This window comes from Gossypium hirsutum, chromosome A10 (genome assembly GCF_007990345.1).
Source record: "Gossypium hirsutum isolate 1008001.06 chromosome A10, Gossypium_hirsutum_v2.1, whole genome shotgun sequence".
Lineage (NCBI taxonomy): Eukaryota > Viridiplantae > Streptophyta > Magnoliopsida > Malvales > Malvaceae > Gossypium > Gossypium hirsutum.
Window position 1 is genome coordinate 115,251,968 of NC_053433.1, and position 20,269 is coordinate 115,272,236.

Sequence of the window (20,269 nt, forward strand, 5' to 3'; positions counted from 1 at the left end):
GATTTTCATCTCCATGTAGCCATAGGGAAATGTATTCCCCTGAACTGAACTCGATTCAAATGAGCCTATAATGGGTGAGAATCGAGGAATCTGCTGGTTCAGGTACCTCAACTTTAGAACTAAAACCTCATATAGAAAAATCGTAATAGCTCAACTTCGTTAGAATTATACTTTAGATATTACCTTCACATATCATTCTTGAGTTTATTAATATTATGTGATACTGACTGTTTCTATTTTTCATTCCATGTCATTTCGCATTTAAAAGGTATCGATTCACGGCCAGTTTCTAAGTTAGAAAGTTTTATTATGGAGAACAGACTTCTTGATAGAGTGGAGGGCAACGCTAACGTCCATAGATGGTCTGAGCAAACTCAGTTAGGAAAAGGGGATAGCATAACTGTGGGATATATGTCGGAGTTGTCAGACTAGACTCGCATCAGTGTCACACAGAATAATCTACAGGAGCTTAAGGCGATTTGGGATCAATGGGGCAATGAGACCAAGAAATTATTCTACGGTAAGTACAGAGATTTTCCCTATTTGTTTGATATTCAAGTTGATGAGAACTTGTTTCGAGCTCTCGCTCAGTTTTGGAACCCAGAATACAGTTGTTTTACCTTTAGGGAGGTAGATTTAGTGCCTACTGTGGAGGAATACACAGCCTTACTTTGGTGTCCTAGATTTCAGTGTGATAGGATTTATTCTCGAGCTGCTTGTGTCCCAACATTTGGTAAGAAGTTGATGACCATAATGGGGATGAGCGAGAAGTGGATCATGGCTAGAATTAAGGAAAAAGGGTGAGAGTAAGTGCATTCCGTGGGGAGCTTTGAAAGATCTAATCCAGACACATCCAGACGAGGCGAAGAGGGTAGACATTTTTGCCTTAAGCTTATACGGATTGATGGTTTTCCCCAAGGCCTTGGGATATGTGGATGAGGTGACCACGGATCTCTTCCATCGACCTAGCAAGTGGGTCACTCCTGTTCCTGCGATTTTGGCGGAGACATTCAGGTCCTTGGATGCATGTAGGAGGGCCAGTGCGGGCAGATTTGTTGGTTGTGCTCAGTTACTTTTAGCTTGGTTCTACAGTCACTTCCGTTTGATAGATAGGGTTGTTTGTCGGGTCTTCTTCGAGGATTACTCCCCGTTGAAGGACATAGCAGCTTCAACTAGGAGAGTTGATGTTCCAGAAGAGAATTGGATAGCGCTACTTCAGAACCTTCAGTCGAAGGATGTTGAGTAGAGGGCTTCGTGGATGATTCCTGGTGAGATTCTTTACCGATGCGGCAGTTTTGATTGGGTCATTTTGTTAGGAATTTGGGGTGCCATTGGTTATACCCCTTTGCTTATGCTGAGGCAACATGGATTGAGGCAGTTTATACCGGCAACTTACGGTTTGGTTCAGAGTGAATTCATGTATAGAGGAGCTGACTACAAGAGGGAGGTCAGTGAGATCTCTAGTGCTTGGAACAAGACTTGTCGATTAAAGGGAGTAGTTATTAGTTCTGCTACGACTCCAGAGTACGTTGAGTGGAGAGGTAGAAGGATTAATGATAACATCCCTAAGCCAAGCGTGGAAGGAGCTCGACCGATAGAGGAATATTTACAAGTGACGCCCTCGGAGTTAGAAATTATGAAGCAAGAGTTTGAGAGAAAGAACTTGGAGCTCGAGAAGAGGATAGCAAAGCTCGAGGGAAAAAAGATATACTTGAGCCTAGACGTCGATGTGCAAAAGATGGAGGTCGAGAAGGTAAAGAAGGAAAAGAGAAAGATAGAGGAAGATCGAGATGATTTAAAGGAGCACTACAAAAGGGCACAAGTATCATTGAAGAAAGCGAGAATAGGAGGGTCTTCAAATCAGATGCAGAAAGAGGTTCGAGGCGAAAAGTCCAAAGCCGAATATTGGGAGAGGAAGTTCCAAGAGGTGCAATTACGGAATTTGACCTTAGAGAAAGAAAATCAAGTGTTAAAAATTAGGGTGACTGAGCTTGGGCGATCCTTTCATCTGCAACGAAGTCGTGATTCCACGGTAGAGGTAAAGAAGCTAAAAGGCAAAGTTGAGGAGTTGGAATCAGCATTACAAGATAGTAAGCTTTTTATCGAGCAGCTTGAGACACGAGAGGATCATTTAAAGGGAGAACTACGCCAGTCTAAAGAACAAGTCAGAGATAGAGATTACCTTATTGGAGAAGCCATAATTCAGATCCGAGAGGTAACTGAACACGTTCGAGACTTGGCAGTACGAGCTGACGTATTGAGTATGATGCATGAGTCATCGTCGGATGTAGGTCGAGAGTTAGCCCTTTTATTAGATAGAGTTAAAACTTTGGGCATTAGGGCGAAAGCGTATTTGTAATCCATTTATATGTAAAGATATTCTTTTTCTAAATAAAGTTTTCTAAATGAGATTGAATCGAGATCGATACATTTTGCATTCATTTGCATCTTATAGCATTTCATTGCATCATTTGCATTCAAAATTATAAAAAGACCCTAATTAGTTAAAGTTATTAAAAAAAAAGAAAAAGAGAGAGAAAAGAGGGTCACGGCTAAGTGAAAAAGAAGTTGAATGGGAATTAACGACGTTCCCTTACATATCCCCAACTTTTGTGTTAGGAGGGATAGCTTACCCGGAGAAGGGGGTGTTTGGAAATGAAAATCATCCCATCAATGCCATACATGAGGAAGGGACTGAACAAAGAAACCTTGAGGGCCTTCGCCCTTACGAACCGGGAAGTTCTTTAAACAATTGGACTGCGGAAGAACTTCCTGTAATCTTTAGGAATTTTATGGAGTAATATTCAGAACACTCTTGTTGCTCTAAAGCCTAGGAGTAATGAGATTTCTTTTGAGAAGTGGGCTCATGTTCAGACATTTTTTATTTTCAATAAAACATACTTTTATTATTTATCCGAGTAAATATTCTTTCATTCTGATTCTTTTGACCTTTGATATTTTTTATAAATTTTTATTTCATGTAAATAGTCATTCTTGAATTCATTTATTCCTTGTATATTCTTTTGTGTGCCTATCATAGATCCCTAGATATCAATGACACGGGCAACGGTACTACAGATTCAAAGTTCCTTTTGAGTGCGATATGTGTTTAGAGGAATCTTAGTACTTTGAAGGTGACAGAAATTGTGACTTGTTTCTAAATTGGTTGAAAATGGTTTTTACCCCATGAAGTGGTGGTAGGAAATATAACCTTAGAGGAATGAAAGATTGCAAAATTGGAATTAGCTGAGGAGACAAAACAAGACCTTGTTGAGACTATTATGGGAATTAAAAAATGTGGTCCAAAGACGCATGCAGGAGGATTTGCAATTGCCAGGATAAACATGAGGTTTTGGGGCATTGTTAGTCCACCATGGAAAGAGATCGCATCAGTTGTACAATGAATGCCAAATTTAAAGGAGTCAAACTTATGGGGCATGTATGTTATGGGCCCGAGCTCGTCAAAAGTTTCAAGCTGACAATGACTCATCTTTGTGGATGTCAACTACTCCATTAAGAGGGGGAGATAGCTTCATATGCCAATATTACAAAGTCAAAAGTCATCCATTTCAAAAAAAAAGAAGATTTATAACTGCACAATGCCAAAAGTTTACAGTCTTTTCAAAGATAATGCGCCATACCACAGTACAACAAAGGTTGCCAAAAGAAAAGAAAAAGAAGAAAAAAAAATTACAGAAGATGACCAAGATTGGTAAAAATTGGCATAAGAAACTACCGCCTACTCTTTATGCTTACGTTGGGGCAAACACCTTCACTTCCAGTTGTTTCAAAGGTTCCAACCATCATCCTTGGAATGAGTGCATTGTTTCGCTTTCCTGAGCAGTCTGATGTGCCGTCAATGGTTAGCTCCAGGCGGTGGCCATTGATTTCCAGCTATGGGGCATCAGGCCGTACATAGTTTCTGAAGCTTAAAATGATAGATTCTTTCATCAAAACTAATTTCTGACAAAGTGGATGATGGTATCATGAAGAAAGCTCTCTTAGACTTCTGTACAAGTTCAGGGAAGAGGAAACCTGATCAAATCATTATTTTCAGGGATGGGGTTAGCGAGTTTCAATTCAATCAAGTTTTGATCAAGTCGTTGAGGCTTGCAAGTTTCTTGACGAGAAGTGGAACCCTAAAGATTGTGGTTATTGTTGTACGAAAAAACCATCATACCAAGTTTTTTCAGTAGGGATCTCCTGACAATGTGCTACATGGTACTGTCATTGACAACAAAGTATGCCATCCAAAGAACAATGATTTTTACCTTGGTGCCCATGCTAGAATGATTGGAATCACGAGGCAGACCTACTATCATGTTCTCTTAGACCAGGCTGGGTTTTCGGCTGATGATCTGCAAGAGTTTGTTCATTCTCTATCCTATATGTATCACCACAGCCATATTTGTTGTGGCTCCTATTTGCTACGCTCATTTGGCAGCTTCACAGTTGGGGGCAATTTATGAAGATTAGGGATTCTTCAGAAACATCATCGAGTCATGGTGGGATGTATGCTCGGAGAGTAATCTCTGTACCTCAGCTTTCCAGGTTGAAGGATAAAGTCAGCAACTTCATTCTTGTCTGCTGAGAATCATTGAACCATCTTTTTGTAGGGTTTGACAAACAACAGCTAGGACTGCTGCTGGGGCAATCCCTTTCTCATGGGTTTATGAATCAAGATTTTTCCTCCAAGCTTTGATGGAGTCAAGAATTGAATACCTCTAGTAAACTTAACTTGAAGGTATTCATCTTAAGCAAATGTACCAAGAATGGATGATACAGACTTATGACAAATAAGGTTCGTCCAAAAGAATTTCATAAAGGAAACCTTGTGCTGAAAGGGATCATTCCCATGCAAAAGGATGCCGAATTGGGAAGGGCCATATGTTGCGAAGAGGGCTTTCTCTAGAGGTGCACTGATTTTGACAAGAAATGGATAGGAAGAATTTATTTGATCCAGTGAATTCAAACTTCGTCAAGGAGTACTTTGTCTGAAGGAGAAGGGAAACCAAGGTGAAAACCCGCAAAAGGCACTTTGGGACTTCTATTTCAAAAAAAAAGGAAAAAAAGAAAAGAAAAGGAAAATAAAATAAAATAAAAAGAAAAAAAATGGAGAGGCCAAGGTGAAAACCCGCAAAGGGCGACTTGAGACCAAAGGGGTTTTGAGTTGAAAACCGGAAAGGGCAGCTCAAATTTGGAAAGTCATGCAGTGACTTTGCTATACCGGATTCGACGAGAAGTGAAGTATGTTACATATCGAGGCATCAACGAATTACTTTGGATCTTTTAAACACATGTTGAACTCAAGAAAGTCTTCATGGAGCTAGTGTATAGACGCTCAAGCGGCGATATCTGGGGCATCTGATTTCTGTCCTATTTACTATCTTTGGATTCTTTTTCTTCCCAAAGATATGTTCTCAGGTTAATCTTTTTGCATTCCTTCCAATAATTTGTCCAAATCTAATTATCCTCAGGATTAATTTATTTGTCTCCCATTATTCGTAATGCATGTTGCATTGAAATAATGATAGATGAACTAAAATATCTTCACAAACGAAGTTTTGCATATTACTCTGGAAATTTCTAGATAATACAAGAAACTGAAACAAGACAATTGTTTAAGGAATTCCCATATGTATGGGTTGGAGATACTTGAGAGATTTTCTTCTTCAGTCCAAAAGGTGGTTGGACGTTTTAAGCAATATTGATCCTAAGAAAGGATCATTTCATAAACATCTTCAGTGGGTCGTAACATTCGGGGAATGGTACGGTAGACCAAATTGATGGAGAAGATTCGAGGCATACGAGCAGAGTATGATTGATATGTCGAGAAGAACGAGGTGGAAAGCTTGATAAATTAATGAGTGATGACGTCCGAAATAGGAGTTATTTTCATAAACATTTTGCATAATAATATGTCTAATTAGGAGCATTTGACTCATTCCGATCATGGCATCTTAATTATTTGGCATAAGCATAAACTTCAGGAAATCAATTCTACAGGTGGATTCCCCAGTGGACAATGTAGCAAGATTGATTGAAAATTACAAAATTCAGCGCCTTAATCCCCTAAACAGTAAGGTAACAGGTTAAATTTGCAGATCTTATTTCCCTAAGCAGTAGTGGAGCAAATCGAAGATTCGCCTTAATCCCCTAAGCAGTAGGGTAACAGGTTAAATTTGCAGATCTTATCTCCCTAAGCAGTAGTGGAGTAGATCGAAGACTCGCCTTAATCCCCTAAGCGGTAGGGTAACAGGTTAAATTTGCAGATCTTATCTCCCTAAGCAGTAGTGGAGCAGATCGAAGACTCGCCTTAATCCCTTAAGCAGTAGGGTAACAGGTTCGCAGATCTTCTCCCTAAGTAGTAGCAGAGTAGATCGACGATGACTCGCCTTAATCCCTTAAGCAGTAGGGTAACAGGTTAAATTTGCAGATCTTATCTCCCTAAGCAGTAGTGGAGCAGATCGAAGACCCGCCTTAATCCCCTAAGCAGTAGGGTAACAGGTTAAATTTGCAGATCTTATCCCTAAGCAGTAGCGGAGCAGATCGAAGAAGATGCGCCTTAACCCCCTAAGCAGTAGGGTAACAGGTTAAAGTATAGCAGATCTGGCCTTCAGGTGTTCACACTGAAGCAGATCCAAGATGATTTGGCATCTCTGTATTGTCAGAGAACAAATCGAAGAAACAGATTTGGCATCTCCATATTCGATGGAGAGCAAATCGAAGACACAGCAGATCTGACCTTCAAATATTTTCACATTGAAGTAGATCCAAGATGATTTAGCATCCTTGTGTTTACAAGGAGCAAATCAAAGACATAGCAGATGACCTTCAGGTGTTTACGCTGAAGCAGATCCAAGATGATTTGACATCTCTATATTGTCAAGGAACGAATCGAAGGTAGCAGATTTGACATCTCTGTATTCGATGGAGAGAAGATCGAAAACATCAACATGACAATCCTGAGTTTGCAAGGAGCAGATTGAGGACCATGAAGTCTGAAGCTGATGAGACCGGGCAAAATGGGTCCTTTGATAGTCTTTGCTCTATTCTCGTTACACGACAATGAGCAAAGAGGGGCAGCTGTAATAGCCCATTTTTGTCCGGCCCATTTTAGTATTTAAAATAATAAACCCCCAAAAAATAAAAATAAAACAAAGTCTAAGTCTAGTACAAAATTACAAACATATAATTTGGCCCAATCGGAATGGCCCATTACTTGAAAAGATTTAAGGTCCATCTATAAGCTTGACTCATATGGAAATATAATCTTTAAGGATATGCAATCTTAGATATGATATACAATCTTAGATATGATACAATCTTAGATATGATATGCAATCTTAGATATGATATGCAATCTTGAAGATATGATCTTGTAATCTTAGAGATTTAATTTGTAGATATCCTTTAATCTTAACCATTGATGTAATTGATCTGTACCGTAGGATTTGGGGAGGCTCAACTATAAATAGAGGCCTCTCCCTTCATTGCAAATCACTTGAGTTTTGGGAAGCAATAAGAATTCTTAAGAGCATTCACTCAAATTTCTCTCCCTCTTGCGTTCTTACTCTCTGTAGTTTATTCTTATTTTATTCTTCGTCTATCTTAGTTTTTCAACCTTTTTTTTATTTTAATTTCTTCATTTTTCAAATATGTATATTTATTCCTATCTTTTATACATTTGATTATGTATTTTATATATTATAATATTTAACCTTTTTATATTGTTTATTTTCAAATATATATTTTCTATGCATGTATATATATTATATTATCATTTCATGTATTTTGAACTATTGCATTATATTTTTATAATTTGTAAATGTTCTATTTATTCATTTTTTTAGTGTATGTCATTTATCTTACTTGTGCATAGTTTCTTTTTTTTATATGTTATGTTTAATTATTTCTTTTATGTGCTATTTTATGATATATATTGTTGTATAATTTTTGCATGTATTATGTTTTTCTTTTAGTTTACTCATGTTTTTATTTGTTTATTATCTTATATTTACCCTAGTATGATTTTTTTCATTAAACGTATGTTCATGTTATTTAGTTTTGTCTTAATGATATTATTTATGTTTGTATGGAAATGTTAGAATATTTTGTACATCTATGCTTCATGATGCATTAATATGTCATCCTAAAACGTCATTTAAAATAATATTCCAAGGTTTTTTAAAAATAAAAAATAAAAGGCAATGCTTGATGTTTGGAAACTTCGAGAAAGGTAGTGCCCTAACTTACTGGGTTGCGACTTTTCTCGTTGAATTCGAATAGTCAAGCACCCTTCTAAGTGATTTTGAGTTTTCAAAACTTAAACAATTATTTCGAGATTTCAAAACATAGTGTCCTAACTTACTGGATATGGCGTTTTGTTGTTTCGAGATAGAAATTTTCGAAAGACGAGCTTAGTTTCGAAGGTTTTAAAATGTTGCGTCCTAACTTACTGGATGTGATGTTTTGACTCGTTTGAAATAAGTGAGCCTTAATTTTTAAAATTGAGACATTCTAATTAAAAGAGGTTTGCATCTTAAAACTTTCAAATTTCCAACATTAAAGACACTTGATAATCAATTAGGTACCAATTTTTGGGCGTTACGAGGGTGCTAACCCTTCCTCGTACGTAACCAACTCCCGAATCGGTTTTCTCGACTTTCGTAGACCAAAATTAATGTTTTAAAACAAAACATTTTATAAGGTGATCCAATCGCACCTAAAAAGATTGGTGGCGACTCCCGTTTTTGTTTTTCTTAAAGTCGATTCCCATTTTCCAAAACTTGATTTAAAAAATGGTTTCGACAGCTTCTATGGATAAGTCAAATACTGCACCAACACATATGGTAACAACGTTTTAGCTATCAGCTCATGCAGGTACTCCTATTGCTGATGCTCATCTCTACAGAAGCTTAGTAGGGGCGTTGTAGTATGTAGTCATTACGCGACCAGACATAGCATATGCTGTGAACAAAGTTTGTCAATTTATACATCAACCACTAGATACACACTTTAAGGCTGTAAAAAGGATACTGCACTACTTGCATGGTACACTGGATTATGGTCTTACCTTTACAAAGACTTCAAAACTCATGCTCGAGGGGTTTTCAGATGCTAGTTGGGGATCTGATGTAGATGATCGGAGATCCACGTCAGGCTACTGCGTGTTTCTTGGTGGCAATCCAGTGTCTTGGAGCTCGAGGAAACTGCAGGTGGTCTCTCGCTCGTCTGCAGAGGCTGAATATAGAAGTCTCGCTCATGTTGTCACTGAGATGGTCTAGATTCAGTCCTTGTTAGCTGAGCTAAGTGTTACTCCCCGGGGCAAGGCTCTTGTATGGTGTGATAGTTCAGCTGCTGTGGCTGTTGCAGGGAATCCAATTCTACACTCAAAGTTTAAACACGTTGAGTTAGATCTCTTTTTTGTACGAGAGAAAGTGGCACAAGGACTGTTTCAGATTGGACATGTTCCAGGGCAAGAACATGTTGCAGATATATTAACCAAACCTTTATCAGCAAGTCAACATAACAAGTTTACAAGTCAGCTTCGGGTTTCAGTCAATGGAACTGGAAATATGGAGAGGAGTTTGACAAGCTCGGGGCATGATAGAGTTAAGAGTTAGCAGCTAGTTGGTCAGTTTGCTAGTAACTACAGTTAATCTGTTAGTGTCAGTTAAACACTAAAAGTCTCTCTCTCTCTTGTATTAAATATGTGAGTTCATTCATTAATGAGATAAGTAAGTATGGCTTTTACATGAATTTGTTAGTCTAGTTTTAGCATCGCTTATCATTTTCACACTTTCCATGTTTATGTGGTGCAACCATGGTTCCTCTGATAAAAGACAGGTTTACACTGTTTACATGGGAACCTGCCAAAGGGCAAGGTTTCAACTACAAGCCTTCACACCAGTATGCTTCATGAAGTTCTTCCCAGGTTCTTCATCTTCTTATTAATTGCATGCCCTTTTGGATTTTTAGGTCTAATTATGGTTTTGTTCTTCAATCATACTTGAATTTGGGATTTAGAGTACCTTTATATTGCGTAATTTAATCTCTCTACTTTTTACCTTTATAATATCGTTGTTAGTTCAAACAGAAAGCTTCATTAGTTTAAATGCTGATGTGAATTTGTTTTTTTAAAAGCATGCCTTCCAACTCATAAATTACTTTGGGGAAAAGATGAATCATAAATTTTAAGGGAGTCAAAAGTGCAACTTTACAATTATATTAACTTATAATTTCATAAAATGTAAAGAGCTAAAAAGTAAATTTTTCATTTTTTTAGAGAGGGGCAAGGTCACTTTCTGCCCACTTGTCTATGCCCCTGGCAGCAGTGTTTTAAATATAAATTCACTTAGGAATTTTAATCACAATTACTATTAATAATGTTATGGACTAATTAATAATATTATAAAAAGTAGAAAAGTAGAAAAATTAAATTATGCCTTAAATACAAGAATTAAAACTGTAATTATAGCATAGTAGAGGGATAAAAACCATAGTTTAATAAATTTTTATCGAGATTTTCTAACTCTGCTTATGAAAGAATGCAGCAGTACAGTTGGATCAGAAGTTTTGCTCTATAGCTACCACAGGAGCTTCAATGGATTTGCTGCCAAATTGACCAAAGATGAAGCAGCTAAACTGAAAGGTTTCTCGAGAAAATTCCTTGGCCAAAATTGTAATTTTAAAACTCCAGTGTCTCCTCCATTATGTTAGTAACTTTGGGTTTAATTTCTTTTTACAGAAAAAGATGGGGTGGTATCAGTTTTCCGTAGCCAAAAGAAGCAGCTTCATACAACAAGGTCATGGGACTTCATGGGATTCAACAAAAAGGTGAAAAGATCAATTATCGAAAGCGACATTATTGTCGGAATGCTTGACACTGGGATTTGGCCAGAATCTCAAAGCTTTAACGACACCGGACTCGGTCCGATTCCCAAAAAATGGAAAGGCACCTGCCAAAGCTCAGCCAATTTCACTTGCAATAGGTAAAGTCAAAACCAATTATTAAAAATTCAGATTCAATCGGTAGGTCCAACTGGTTGAATAATTGCAATTCTCTTTCAGGAAAATAATTGGAGCTAAGTATTATCGAGCTAATGGAGATATCAGTCCATACGATTACAAATCCCCGAGGGACTCCGAAGGTCACCGGACACACACTTCATCAACAGCTGCGGGTGGCTTAGTTAGCAAGGCAAGCTTATACGGGATAGCCAAAGGGACAGCTCGTGGTAGGGTGCCAACTGCCATCGGCTCGCATAGCAGTTTACAAGATTTGTTGGTCCGATGGTTGTTATGATGAAGACATTCTCGCAGCGTTTGACGATGCGATAGCCGATGGCGTCGACATAATATCCCTTTCTGTTGGGAGTTTCTTCTCATCGGAGTATTTTGATGATACGATTGCTATCGGAGCTTTCCATTCGATGAAAAATGGTGTCTTGACATTGAATTCTGCCGGTGATAGTGGTCCTATTCTGTCATCAATCACAAACTTTTCGCCTTGGTCTTTATCAGTAGCTGCCAGTACCATTGATAGAAAGTTTATCACTAAGGTCAAGCTCGGAAATGGCAAGATCTATGAGGTAAGAAAGTTCCTTAAAATTTTCTTGTTTAGCGCATATTTAGATGTGTTAATGATTGGACCTATGGTTATGTGTTATTTTTCTAGGGAACCTCCATAAACACATTTGATCTAAAGGGAAAAATGTACCCGTTTATCACCGGTGCAGCTGTTCCGAACACATCTCGAGGTTATACATCCGAGGATTCAAGGTATATCTTTGTATTTCATGGTGATTTATTCAACAATAATCTCAAAATTTATTCTATAAAATTCAACTCTGAATCATAATCCTAATGCCATGGAAATGCCAGGTTTTGCGTTCCAGGAACATTGAACGAAACCTTTGTGAAAGGCAAAATTGTTTTCTGTGACTATAATAGCGACGGTACAGGTCCGGCCGAAGCCGGTGCCATCGGTGCAGTGTTTCAAAGCGGCGCACACAAAGATTATGTTTTTACTTATAGTTTGCCTCTTTCGAACTTGAACTTGGATGATGGAAGGAATGTTTTAAATTACGTGAACACAACAGGGTATAGATACTACATTACCAAACATAATTATGTTTCATTCAACTTGATTTAGTGCTTTAATCATTGTTTTATGGTTGCTGTGTTTGAAATAGAAACCGCACCGCAACAACATTCAAGACTAATGTTGAAGATGATCAATTCGCTCCGTTCATTGTATCATTTTCATCACGAGGTCCTAACCCTGCTACACCAGACATCCTTAAGGTAAATTAAATTAATTCTGGTGAAGTCGTTTAGTTTGGTCCGGTTTTTTAGATGTTTTTGTTTTAGGACTTAAAGACATTATTGGATGCAGCCTGATGCTACAGCACCTGGGGTTGACATTTTAGCAGCATGGTCTGAAGCTGTCCCATTGACAGAAACTAAGGATGATACAAGAATTGTTCCTTGCAACATTATTTCAGGCACATCCATGTCATGTCCCCATGCAACTGGTGCAGCCGTTTATGTTAAATCATTTCATCCAACATGGTCCTCTGCTGCTATTAAATCTGCCCTAATGACAACAGCTTTTCCAATGAGTTCCAAGAACAACCTCGAAGCCGAATTCGCATATGGTGCAGGTCATATAAACCCTGCGCAAGCAGCCCAATCAGGATTGGTATACGATGCCGGCGAGATCGATTATGTTAAATTTTTGTGTGGACAAGGATATACCCCTAAACAACTCAAGCTCATAACCGAAAGCAACTTCACTTGTTCCGAAGAAACAAACGGAGTGGTGTGGGATCTAAATTATCCTTCTTTCACATTATCCACAACTCCCGGAAATTCAATTACTCGAGTCTTTCATCGGACGGTGACGAACGTTGGATCGCCAGTGTCAACTTACAAGGTGGTCGTTAATGCTCCACCGGGTCTCATAATTCAGGTTCAACCAAGTGTACTTTCTTTCAAATCTCTTGGCCAAAAGCTAACGTTTATTGGGACAGTGGGAGCTGAAATTGGAAATTCAATGATCTCTGGTTCATTGATTTGGGATGATGGAGTGCATCAAGTGAGGAGCCCCATTGTTGCTTATGCTTCCTTAGTGGAATGAAATCATTTAAAGGGAATAAAAAAAAAGTTTTAATGATGTTTTTTTTATTTTATTTGTTGTCTTTGATGTTTTTGTCTTCCGTCTTACATGATGATAAACTGTATTTATGAGAGACCTGTAATAAAATGAAGCTGAGCTTTGATGTTGATTCTCTAAAAGCTGAAGTTAGATCAAACATTGATATTTTAGATATGATTATATGAGAAGTATTATGTGTATTCCTAAGCCTAGTACAAGATGAGGAGTTTAAGGACTGTATGTAAGGTTCCAACATTTCCAATAACACATTTGGTTTTGTTCTAAGATCACATACAAATGAAATTTCGAGAAAAAATAGAAAATATTGAGTCATACAATTTTTGTATGAAAGTAAAATTGTTATTGGATTTGGAAAACAAACACTATCACTTATCTATATTTTATTTAAAGGATTGACTGAGTTGATGTCACCAATTGACTAGGTCTCAACTCAATTGAGTAATTATCAAAAACCAATCCTTTTATTAAATAACAAATATAATGATTTTGTAATTTAAATTATGTAAAATCTAAAAAGTATATACTTTATGATATTTGAACTCAAAATATCGTAATTTAACTAAACCATTCCAACTACAGCTCCATTTATTTTCAATTCAATTTTTTTAAATAAATTTATCTGTTAGATAAATTTTTTTTCACCTAGGTTATAGTGTGACATAATCTTGCAATGTTTTAATTGTTTATTGAATAAAAGTTTAATTAAGCAAAATTTATAAAATTAATTTATATTGTTTCATTTTTTCAAAATAATGTATATATAAAGGTTAAAATTTACTATTAGTCCCTATACTTTATGTAATTTGTGGATTTTGTCTATTTACTTTAATTTGGTCATTTTTAGTCACGGTACTTTTTAAAATTTAAAATTTTAGTCATCACCAAATAATAATTATTAAATTCATTAAGTCATGTGGCAAATACATTATTATATATGTAATGTCATGTCAACTTGTTATTCCTACATATTACACACTAAAAATTCAATTACTAGATTAATGGCTACCATTTGCGTTAAGATTAAATTTTCAAAATTTGAAAAGTATAGGGGTTTAAAATGATCCAATTGGAGCATATGGACAAAATATATAACTATACGCGTAGTACATGATTAATAATTACATTTAACCAAAAAAATTTAAATACTATTGCTCAAGTCAAAACTAAATTTTCAAATTTTAAAAAGTTCCAGGATTAAAACTGATCAATTTAAAAATAAAAGATCTAAAATTGATCAAATTAAACTACATAAACTAAATCTACTTTTGCAAAATGTAGAGACTAATAGCTGAATTTAAGCATCTATAAATATGATCTTTCGTAGAAATATCAAATACATGAAAAAAGAACTTTTTTTAAAAAAAATTGTAGACCATGGTTTTTGTTACTACTACTAATAATAGATATTCATACAGTCTTTCAGGCACCAATTTGTCATTTTTAAAGTTAATACATCTTTGAATAAAAGATAACTAGGTCCATTCTAGTATTTATATTTTTTTTGGGTCCACTTTTATACCTAAATTTAGATTCTATCAAGATTTAATAATGTAATCAGTGTTACTAGAACAAGATCGGATTAATTGGTCAGATTGATTGGATCAACACTCGATCAATTTAACGGTCTGAACAAAGGAATTGAACCGATTGAATTGAAAACTGCTTGAAATTAAAAAAAATCGAACATTGGGACAAAAATTAATAGTTGAACAAGTTGAATTGATTTAAATAAATTGTTTATTTTTCAATAATACCAAATTAGAATTTCTATTTATTAGTGACAATAATTTTGGAGGGGTATTTCCTAAACGTGTCAGCAATTTTTCCAACACCTTTTTACGGTTAGAAATAGACGAGAACAAAATAATGGGAGGAATCCCAAATGGGATTGGTAATCTCGTCAATTTGGAGGTATTATTTGCATCAGAAAACCATTAGGTCCTATACCATTCGAGGTTGGGAGGCTTCAAAAGATAAACAAATTTTTCCCCTATATTAATTTTCTCTCCGGGACTATTCCCCATTCTATTGGAAATTTATCGTGTTAACAAAAGTTGGTTTAGATTTTAACAATCTCTAGGGCAACACTCCTCCAAGTATAGGCAAATGCAAGAGTTTGCTTGGGCTGACTGTTAATAATCTTAGTGGAACTATACCCCCTCAATTACTTGGGGTCTCATCCATGTCCATAATACTAGACTTATTGTCAAACTATTTGACTGATGAGCTTCTTGTTGCAGTAGAAAATTTGTGTTGAAGAAGGAAACGTGAAAGAGACAATTATAATATGCATCAAAGTTATTCTATTATTGATGAACATTGAATTGATAAAACAAAACATAAATGTCTATATTTATAGGCTTACAAAGAAACTACCTTAACACAAAAATAGCTAACAATTTATTCAATTAAACTGAAAATCTGAAAGTACCAAAGATTCTACCGAGATACTTGGTGATGAATGCCAAATTATACATATTGTTACCCCAAATACTTAGCATATTTATGGATATTTACTATTAGATTTGTGGATTTTGGTGCTTTTAATCCAGTTATTTCATGTTTTGTACTCAGGAAAGCACCAAGAGTCAAAAGGAGCCTAAAACGAGCTAAAAAGGGAAAAAAACGGACCAAATCAAGAAGATCACACGGCCTAAGCATTGCCATACGGGCTGATCACACGCCCGTGTCTGTCGGGGGTGTCGTCCAAGGATATCATGATTCACACGGCCTGGCCATTGACCCATACGGCCATGTAAAATTTAGCGGGACGAACACAGCCTGGCAAACATGTCACACGGCCGTGGCACACGGGCGTGTCCCTTTTTCAAAGAGTTGTATTTTACACGGAAAAAGGATACCTAGGGAAGAAGAAAGCCAATCCAAAGCCTATATAAACACCCTAAGTATGACCTAGTGAGGGGGGCTCTTCCAAAACTTTTCTGGAACACGAAACCACATAACAGGAATTACTTGAAGGAAGCCAGACGATCCATCCCAAAAGCTGGAGCTACTCAAAGACTGAAGATCTCTCTCAAAATCCCTTCAGGAGTTTTAGAGTTTTCTTCATGTTTTGTTATTCTTATACTTTTGAGATGTACTCTTATCTTATTATGAACTAAACCCCTTAGATACCTAAGGGGGGACCTAAGGGGGATGAAACCTATGATGGATCTTGTTATTATCTGAACTATATGATAAATACGTGATTTGTTCTTAATTATGCGTTTTAATGCTTGAGTTAATATGCCGGTTATTGACTCATGATTTAATGTGCTTATGAAGAGGAGGAATAGACCTTGCCTGAGAGTAGATTTGGCATAATTAAGTGGAGTTGATCGAACGCCTAGAGATAGGGTTACAAGACTTTGTCGGATTAGGGTGAAACCTAATATGGGAGTCCATAGATCGATTTACTGCTTCCCTAGGGGTTTTAATTAGAAAGAGATTTCAATTAATTCAACTAAGGGTTAGGCGTTATTAGTCTCGAAAGGGATAATAACATAGGTTAGGGAGTCTCACGGATCAAGTCAAGTGAATAAATCGTCTGGTTTAGAGTCAGATAACAAGTGAAATCTAGGTGGATTCCTCCTTGGGTGTCGTCTTTATTAATCGCTTCTCTTCAAGTCTTTTCCCAAATTTTCTCTTCGCTTTACTTTAATTAGTTAATTAGTTTAGTCAATTAGTTTAATAAACAACCCCTTTTATTTCTAGGTTAAATAATAAAAAGATAGTTATTACTAGTACTTTTGGTTACCTTGGGTACGATATCCCGGTCTTGCCATTACTATACTATTGTTCGATAGGTGCGCTTGCCTTTTCGTCATGATAATAGTTAGTCTAGGTTTGATCTTTGTTATAAATATTTATTACTTGTGACGAATCACGCGATCAAGTTTTTGGTGTCGTTGCCGGGGAACTGAAATATTAGGAACACTAAATTTTTATTACTTTAGCCATTTATTTTTCTTGCAATTTAACTTTATTTCTATTTTTATTTTACTAACTTTCTTTCTTTTTCTCTTGGAAGGTTCTGGTAGTGTATGACTAGAAGAAACCCGTCGGGACCATTGTTTTTTTACGAGAAAATTGATCGTATAGCTCGTAGAAATTGACGAGAAATCAGGCGCAGCTTAAGATACATAGAGGAAGAGCAAGAGGACGATATCTCAACTACTACTGAAGAGATGGCTGAAAATCAAGACAATCCGCTACCTCCAGCCATACCTGCTGAATTAGCAAATCAGAATCATGCTCCTCGCACTATGTATGATTATGCTAAACCTAATTTTACAGGAACTGAGTCAAGTATAGTTAGGCCCGCTATTGCTGTTAACAATTTTGAACTAAAACCTAACATGATTCAGATAATACAACAATTTGTTCAGTTTGATGGTTTGCAAGATGAGAACCCCAACATGTACTTGGCAAATTTTCTAGAACTGTGTGACACTTTCAAAATTGATGGCATTTCTGATGATGCCATTCGCTTTCGGTTATCCCTTTTTCACTGAGGAACAAAGCTAAACAGTGGTTGAACTCACTACCTCGAGGATCCATTACCACTTGGGAGCAAATGACTGAAAAATTTCTATTAAAATATTTTCCACCTGCAAATACAGCTAAGTTGCGTAATGATATTTCTTCTTTTGTGCAGATGGATTTAGAGACACTTTACGATGTATGGGAGAGATATAATGATTTATTAAGAAGGTGCCCACACCATGGCTTACCCCTATGGTTGCAAGTCCAAACATTCTACAACGGTGTGAACCCTTCGACAGGATAAATGATTGATGCAGCTGCTGATGGAACCATCAATAATAAAACACCGGAAGATGCCTATGAATTCATAGAGGAGATGTCACTGAACAACTATCAGTGGCAAGTCATGAGGACTAAGCCAACAAAAACAGCAAGCGTTTGTAACGTTTACTCAGTCACTATGTTGACAAATCAGGTAGAACTTCTGATCAAAAAAATTGATGGTTTACTTGGCTCTACGTAGGTACATCCAGTGATGAGGTGCGATCAAAGTGGAGGAGGTGTGCATATAGAATACCCACCATTCAATCCTGCAACTGAAGAGGAGCAAGTCAACTATATGGGTAACAATAATTTTAGATCTCAAAATAACCCGTATAGTAATACTTATAATGCAGGTTGGAAAAACCACCCAAATTTCTCTTAGGATGGTCAACAGAATCAAAGGCCACAGAATCCTCAGAATTTTCAACGGCCACTATATCAACCGAAAAAGAAGCCGAACCTTGAGGAGATGCTATCCAAATTCATCTCGGTGTTAGAAACTCATTTCCAGAACACCGAGACAGCACTCAAAAATCAACAAGCATCAATTCAAGGACTTAAATCATAGACATGTATCTCATGGTTGTTTGTTGGTAAGAGTTAATTGTTGGCCGTTTCTATAATTAACTTACACATAGAATGGTTAGTGGTCTGAGACATCCTCGATCACTATAACTGACTTATTGGTTGAAGGAAAAGACTTGTTATTAAAGTCTAGTTCGAAACAGGAACAAAATCGAGCATGAAGTTAGGATTTCATCACATTAACTTATTTAATTGAACTTCATTTCTGCTTATTTTTACCGTTATTTAAATTTCAATTATCTCTATTATTTTTGTAATGGCATAAATTCAAAATTATCGGAATAGTGGTTTCGTAACCACAAATACGATTTAAAGAGAAATTATTTTAAAAATTATTGCGTGAATATTAATATAATAGGAAAATCGTATGAAAATATCGATAGAAAAATTTTACCGATTTAGTGGTTAGTTAAAAAAATTATTGAAGAAATTGGGTAAAAATAAGGTATCGAGATCTCGATCTCATAAAACCGAGTCGAAAATATTTTTATAAATATTTATGAAATGTTAGTGATGTGATATTAAAATTTCGTTAGGAAATTTTACTGTTTGGGTAGTCAATTAAATGCAAAGACTAAATTGGAAAAGGTGTAAAAGTTGCTAGAATGATTAAATAGCTTAAGTGTCTAATGAGAAAGGATTCAAAAGGCAATTAGACCCAAAATTTATTTGGGCTGGATGGCAAGGGCATGAAATCAGCAGGAAAATTGATGATTTAAGGGAAAAATTGGAATATTGCATAATTAACTAAATAAAGATAGGACTAAATAGGAAATATTTAGATTTCTCTTCATTTTTCTTCATTCTCATCAGCCAAAACGCCATATGAGGGGTTCTTTAAGCTGGTATTCTATAATTTTTGCACCAAGTGAGTTAATCCTTGCCTATTTCTTGTAATTTTTGTGTTTCTAAGACTTTTACAACTAGGTCCTACTATTAAATTCATTAGTCTTTGATTTCATAGATTAAATTGAAAGTCACCATGGTTGTGTTCTGTAATTTTATGATGAAATAGCTTGAAATTGAAGCTTTAATTTGTTTATGAGATGATTTTATTAGGTAATTTCAATAGAAATTGATTTTTAAGACCTAATTGTGAAAATGTTTGGAATTAAAGCCTAGTGCTGAAATTCTGATTCCCAAAGGTTAAAAAGTAGTTTAAAGTCATAGAATAAAGTGTTAATTGAGAAAAATTAGCTCAATTGAGAGGCTAATTGAGTAGGGACGAAATTATTATTTATTAAAAGCTTAGGGGAAAAATGGTAATAAACAGTTTGCATTAAAACAGTTTTGGACAGTAGCGTTAGACTAACTTTTAAAAATCACTATAAATTTTGGAAATCGAATTAGAAGATGAAAAAAATATGAAATTAAATCTTAGTGAGTCTATTTTCTCATAGAAGAAACGGTGTAAGCAATGGAATTGTGAATCATGAGATATAATAAATTTTGTGAGACCATGTCAAAATGAATTCGGGTTCTCATGTTCTGACTTTGAAAAATCATAAAAATTGAAGAAAAATAAAGGGGCTTAAATTTATATTTTTAGAATCCTAAATGAGTCTATTTTCAAGAAACACAAACATCATCCGGATCCTGTATGAAGAGATAATTAATTTTTAGTGAAGAAGGGTCAGAACTGTTAGACAGCAGAACATGGGTGAATTTAAAGAATAAACTGTACTTATTGGC

General features: G+C 36.0%; 1 non-coding gene and 1 pseudogene across 1 annotated transcript; one reads left to right on the top strand and one right to left on the bottom strand.

Annotated features, from left to right (window-relative positions):
* Positions 1-1,351: 1,351 nt before the first annotated feature.
* LOC107936648 (cucumisin-like) lies at positions 1,352-13,144 on the top strand (annotated as a pseudogene).
* Positions 13,145-17,807: 4,663 nt separating this feature from the next.
* On the bottom strand, positions 17,808-17,914 carry LOC121209145 (small nucleolar RNA R71). The gene has a single exon (XR_005904262.1). It is a non-coding gene; the product is annotated as a small nucleolar RNA R71 (small nucleolar RNA).
* Positions 17,915-20,269: the final 2,355 nt, after the last annotated feature.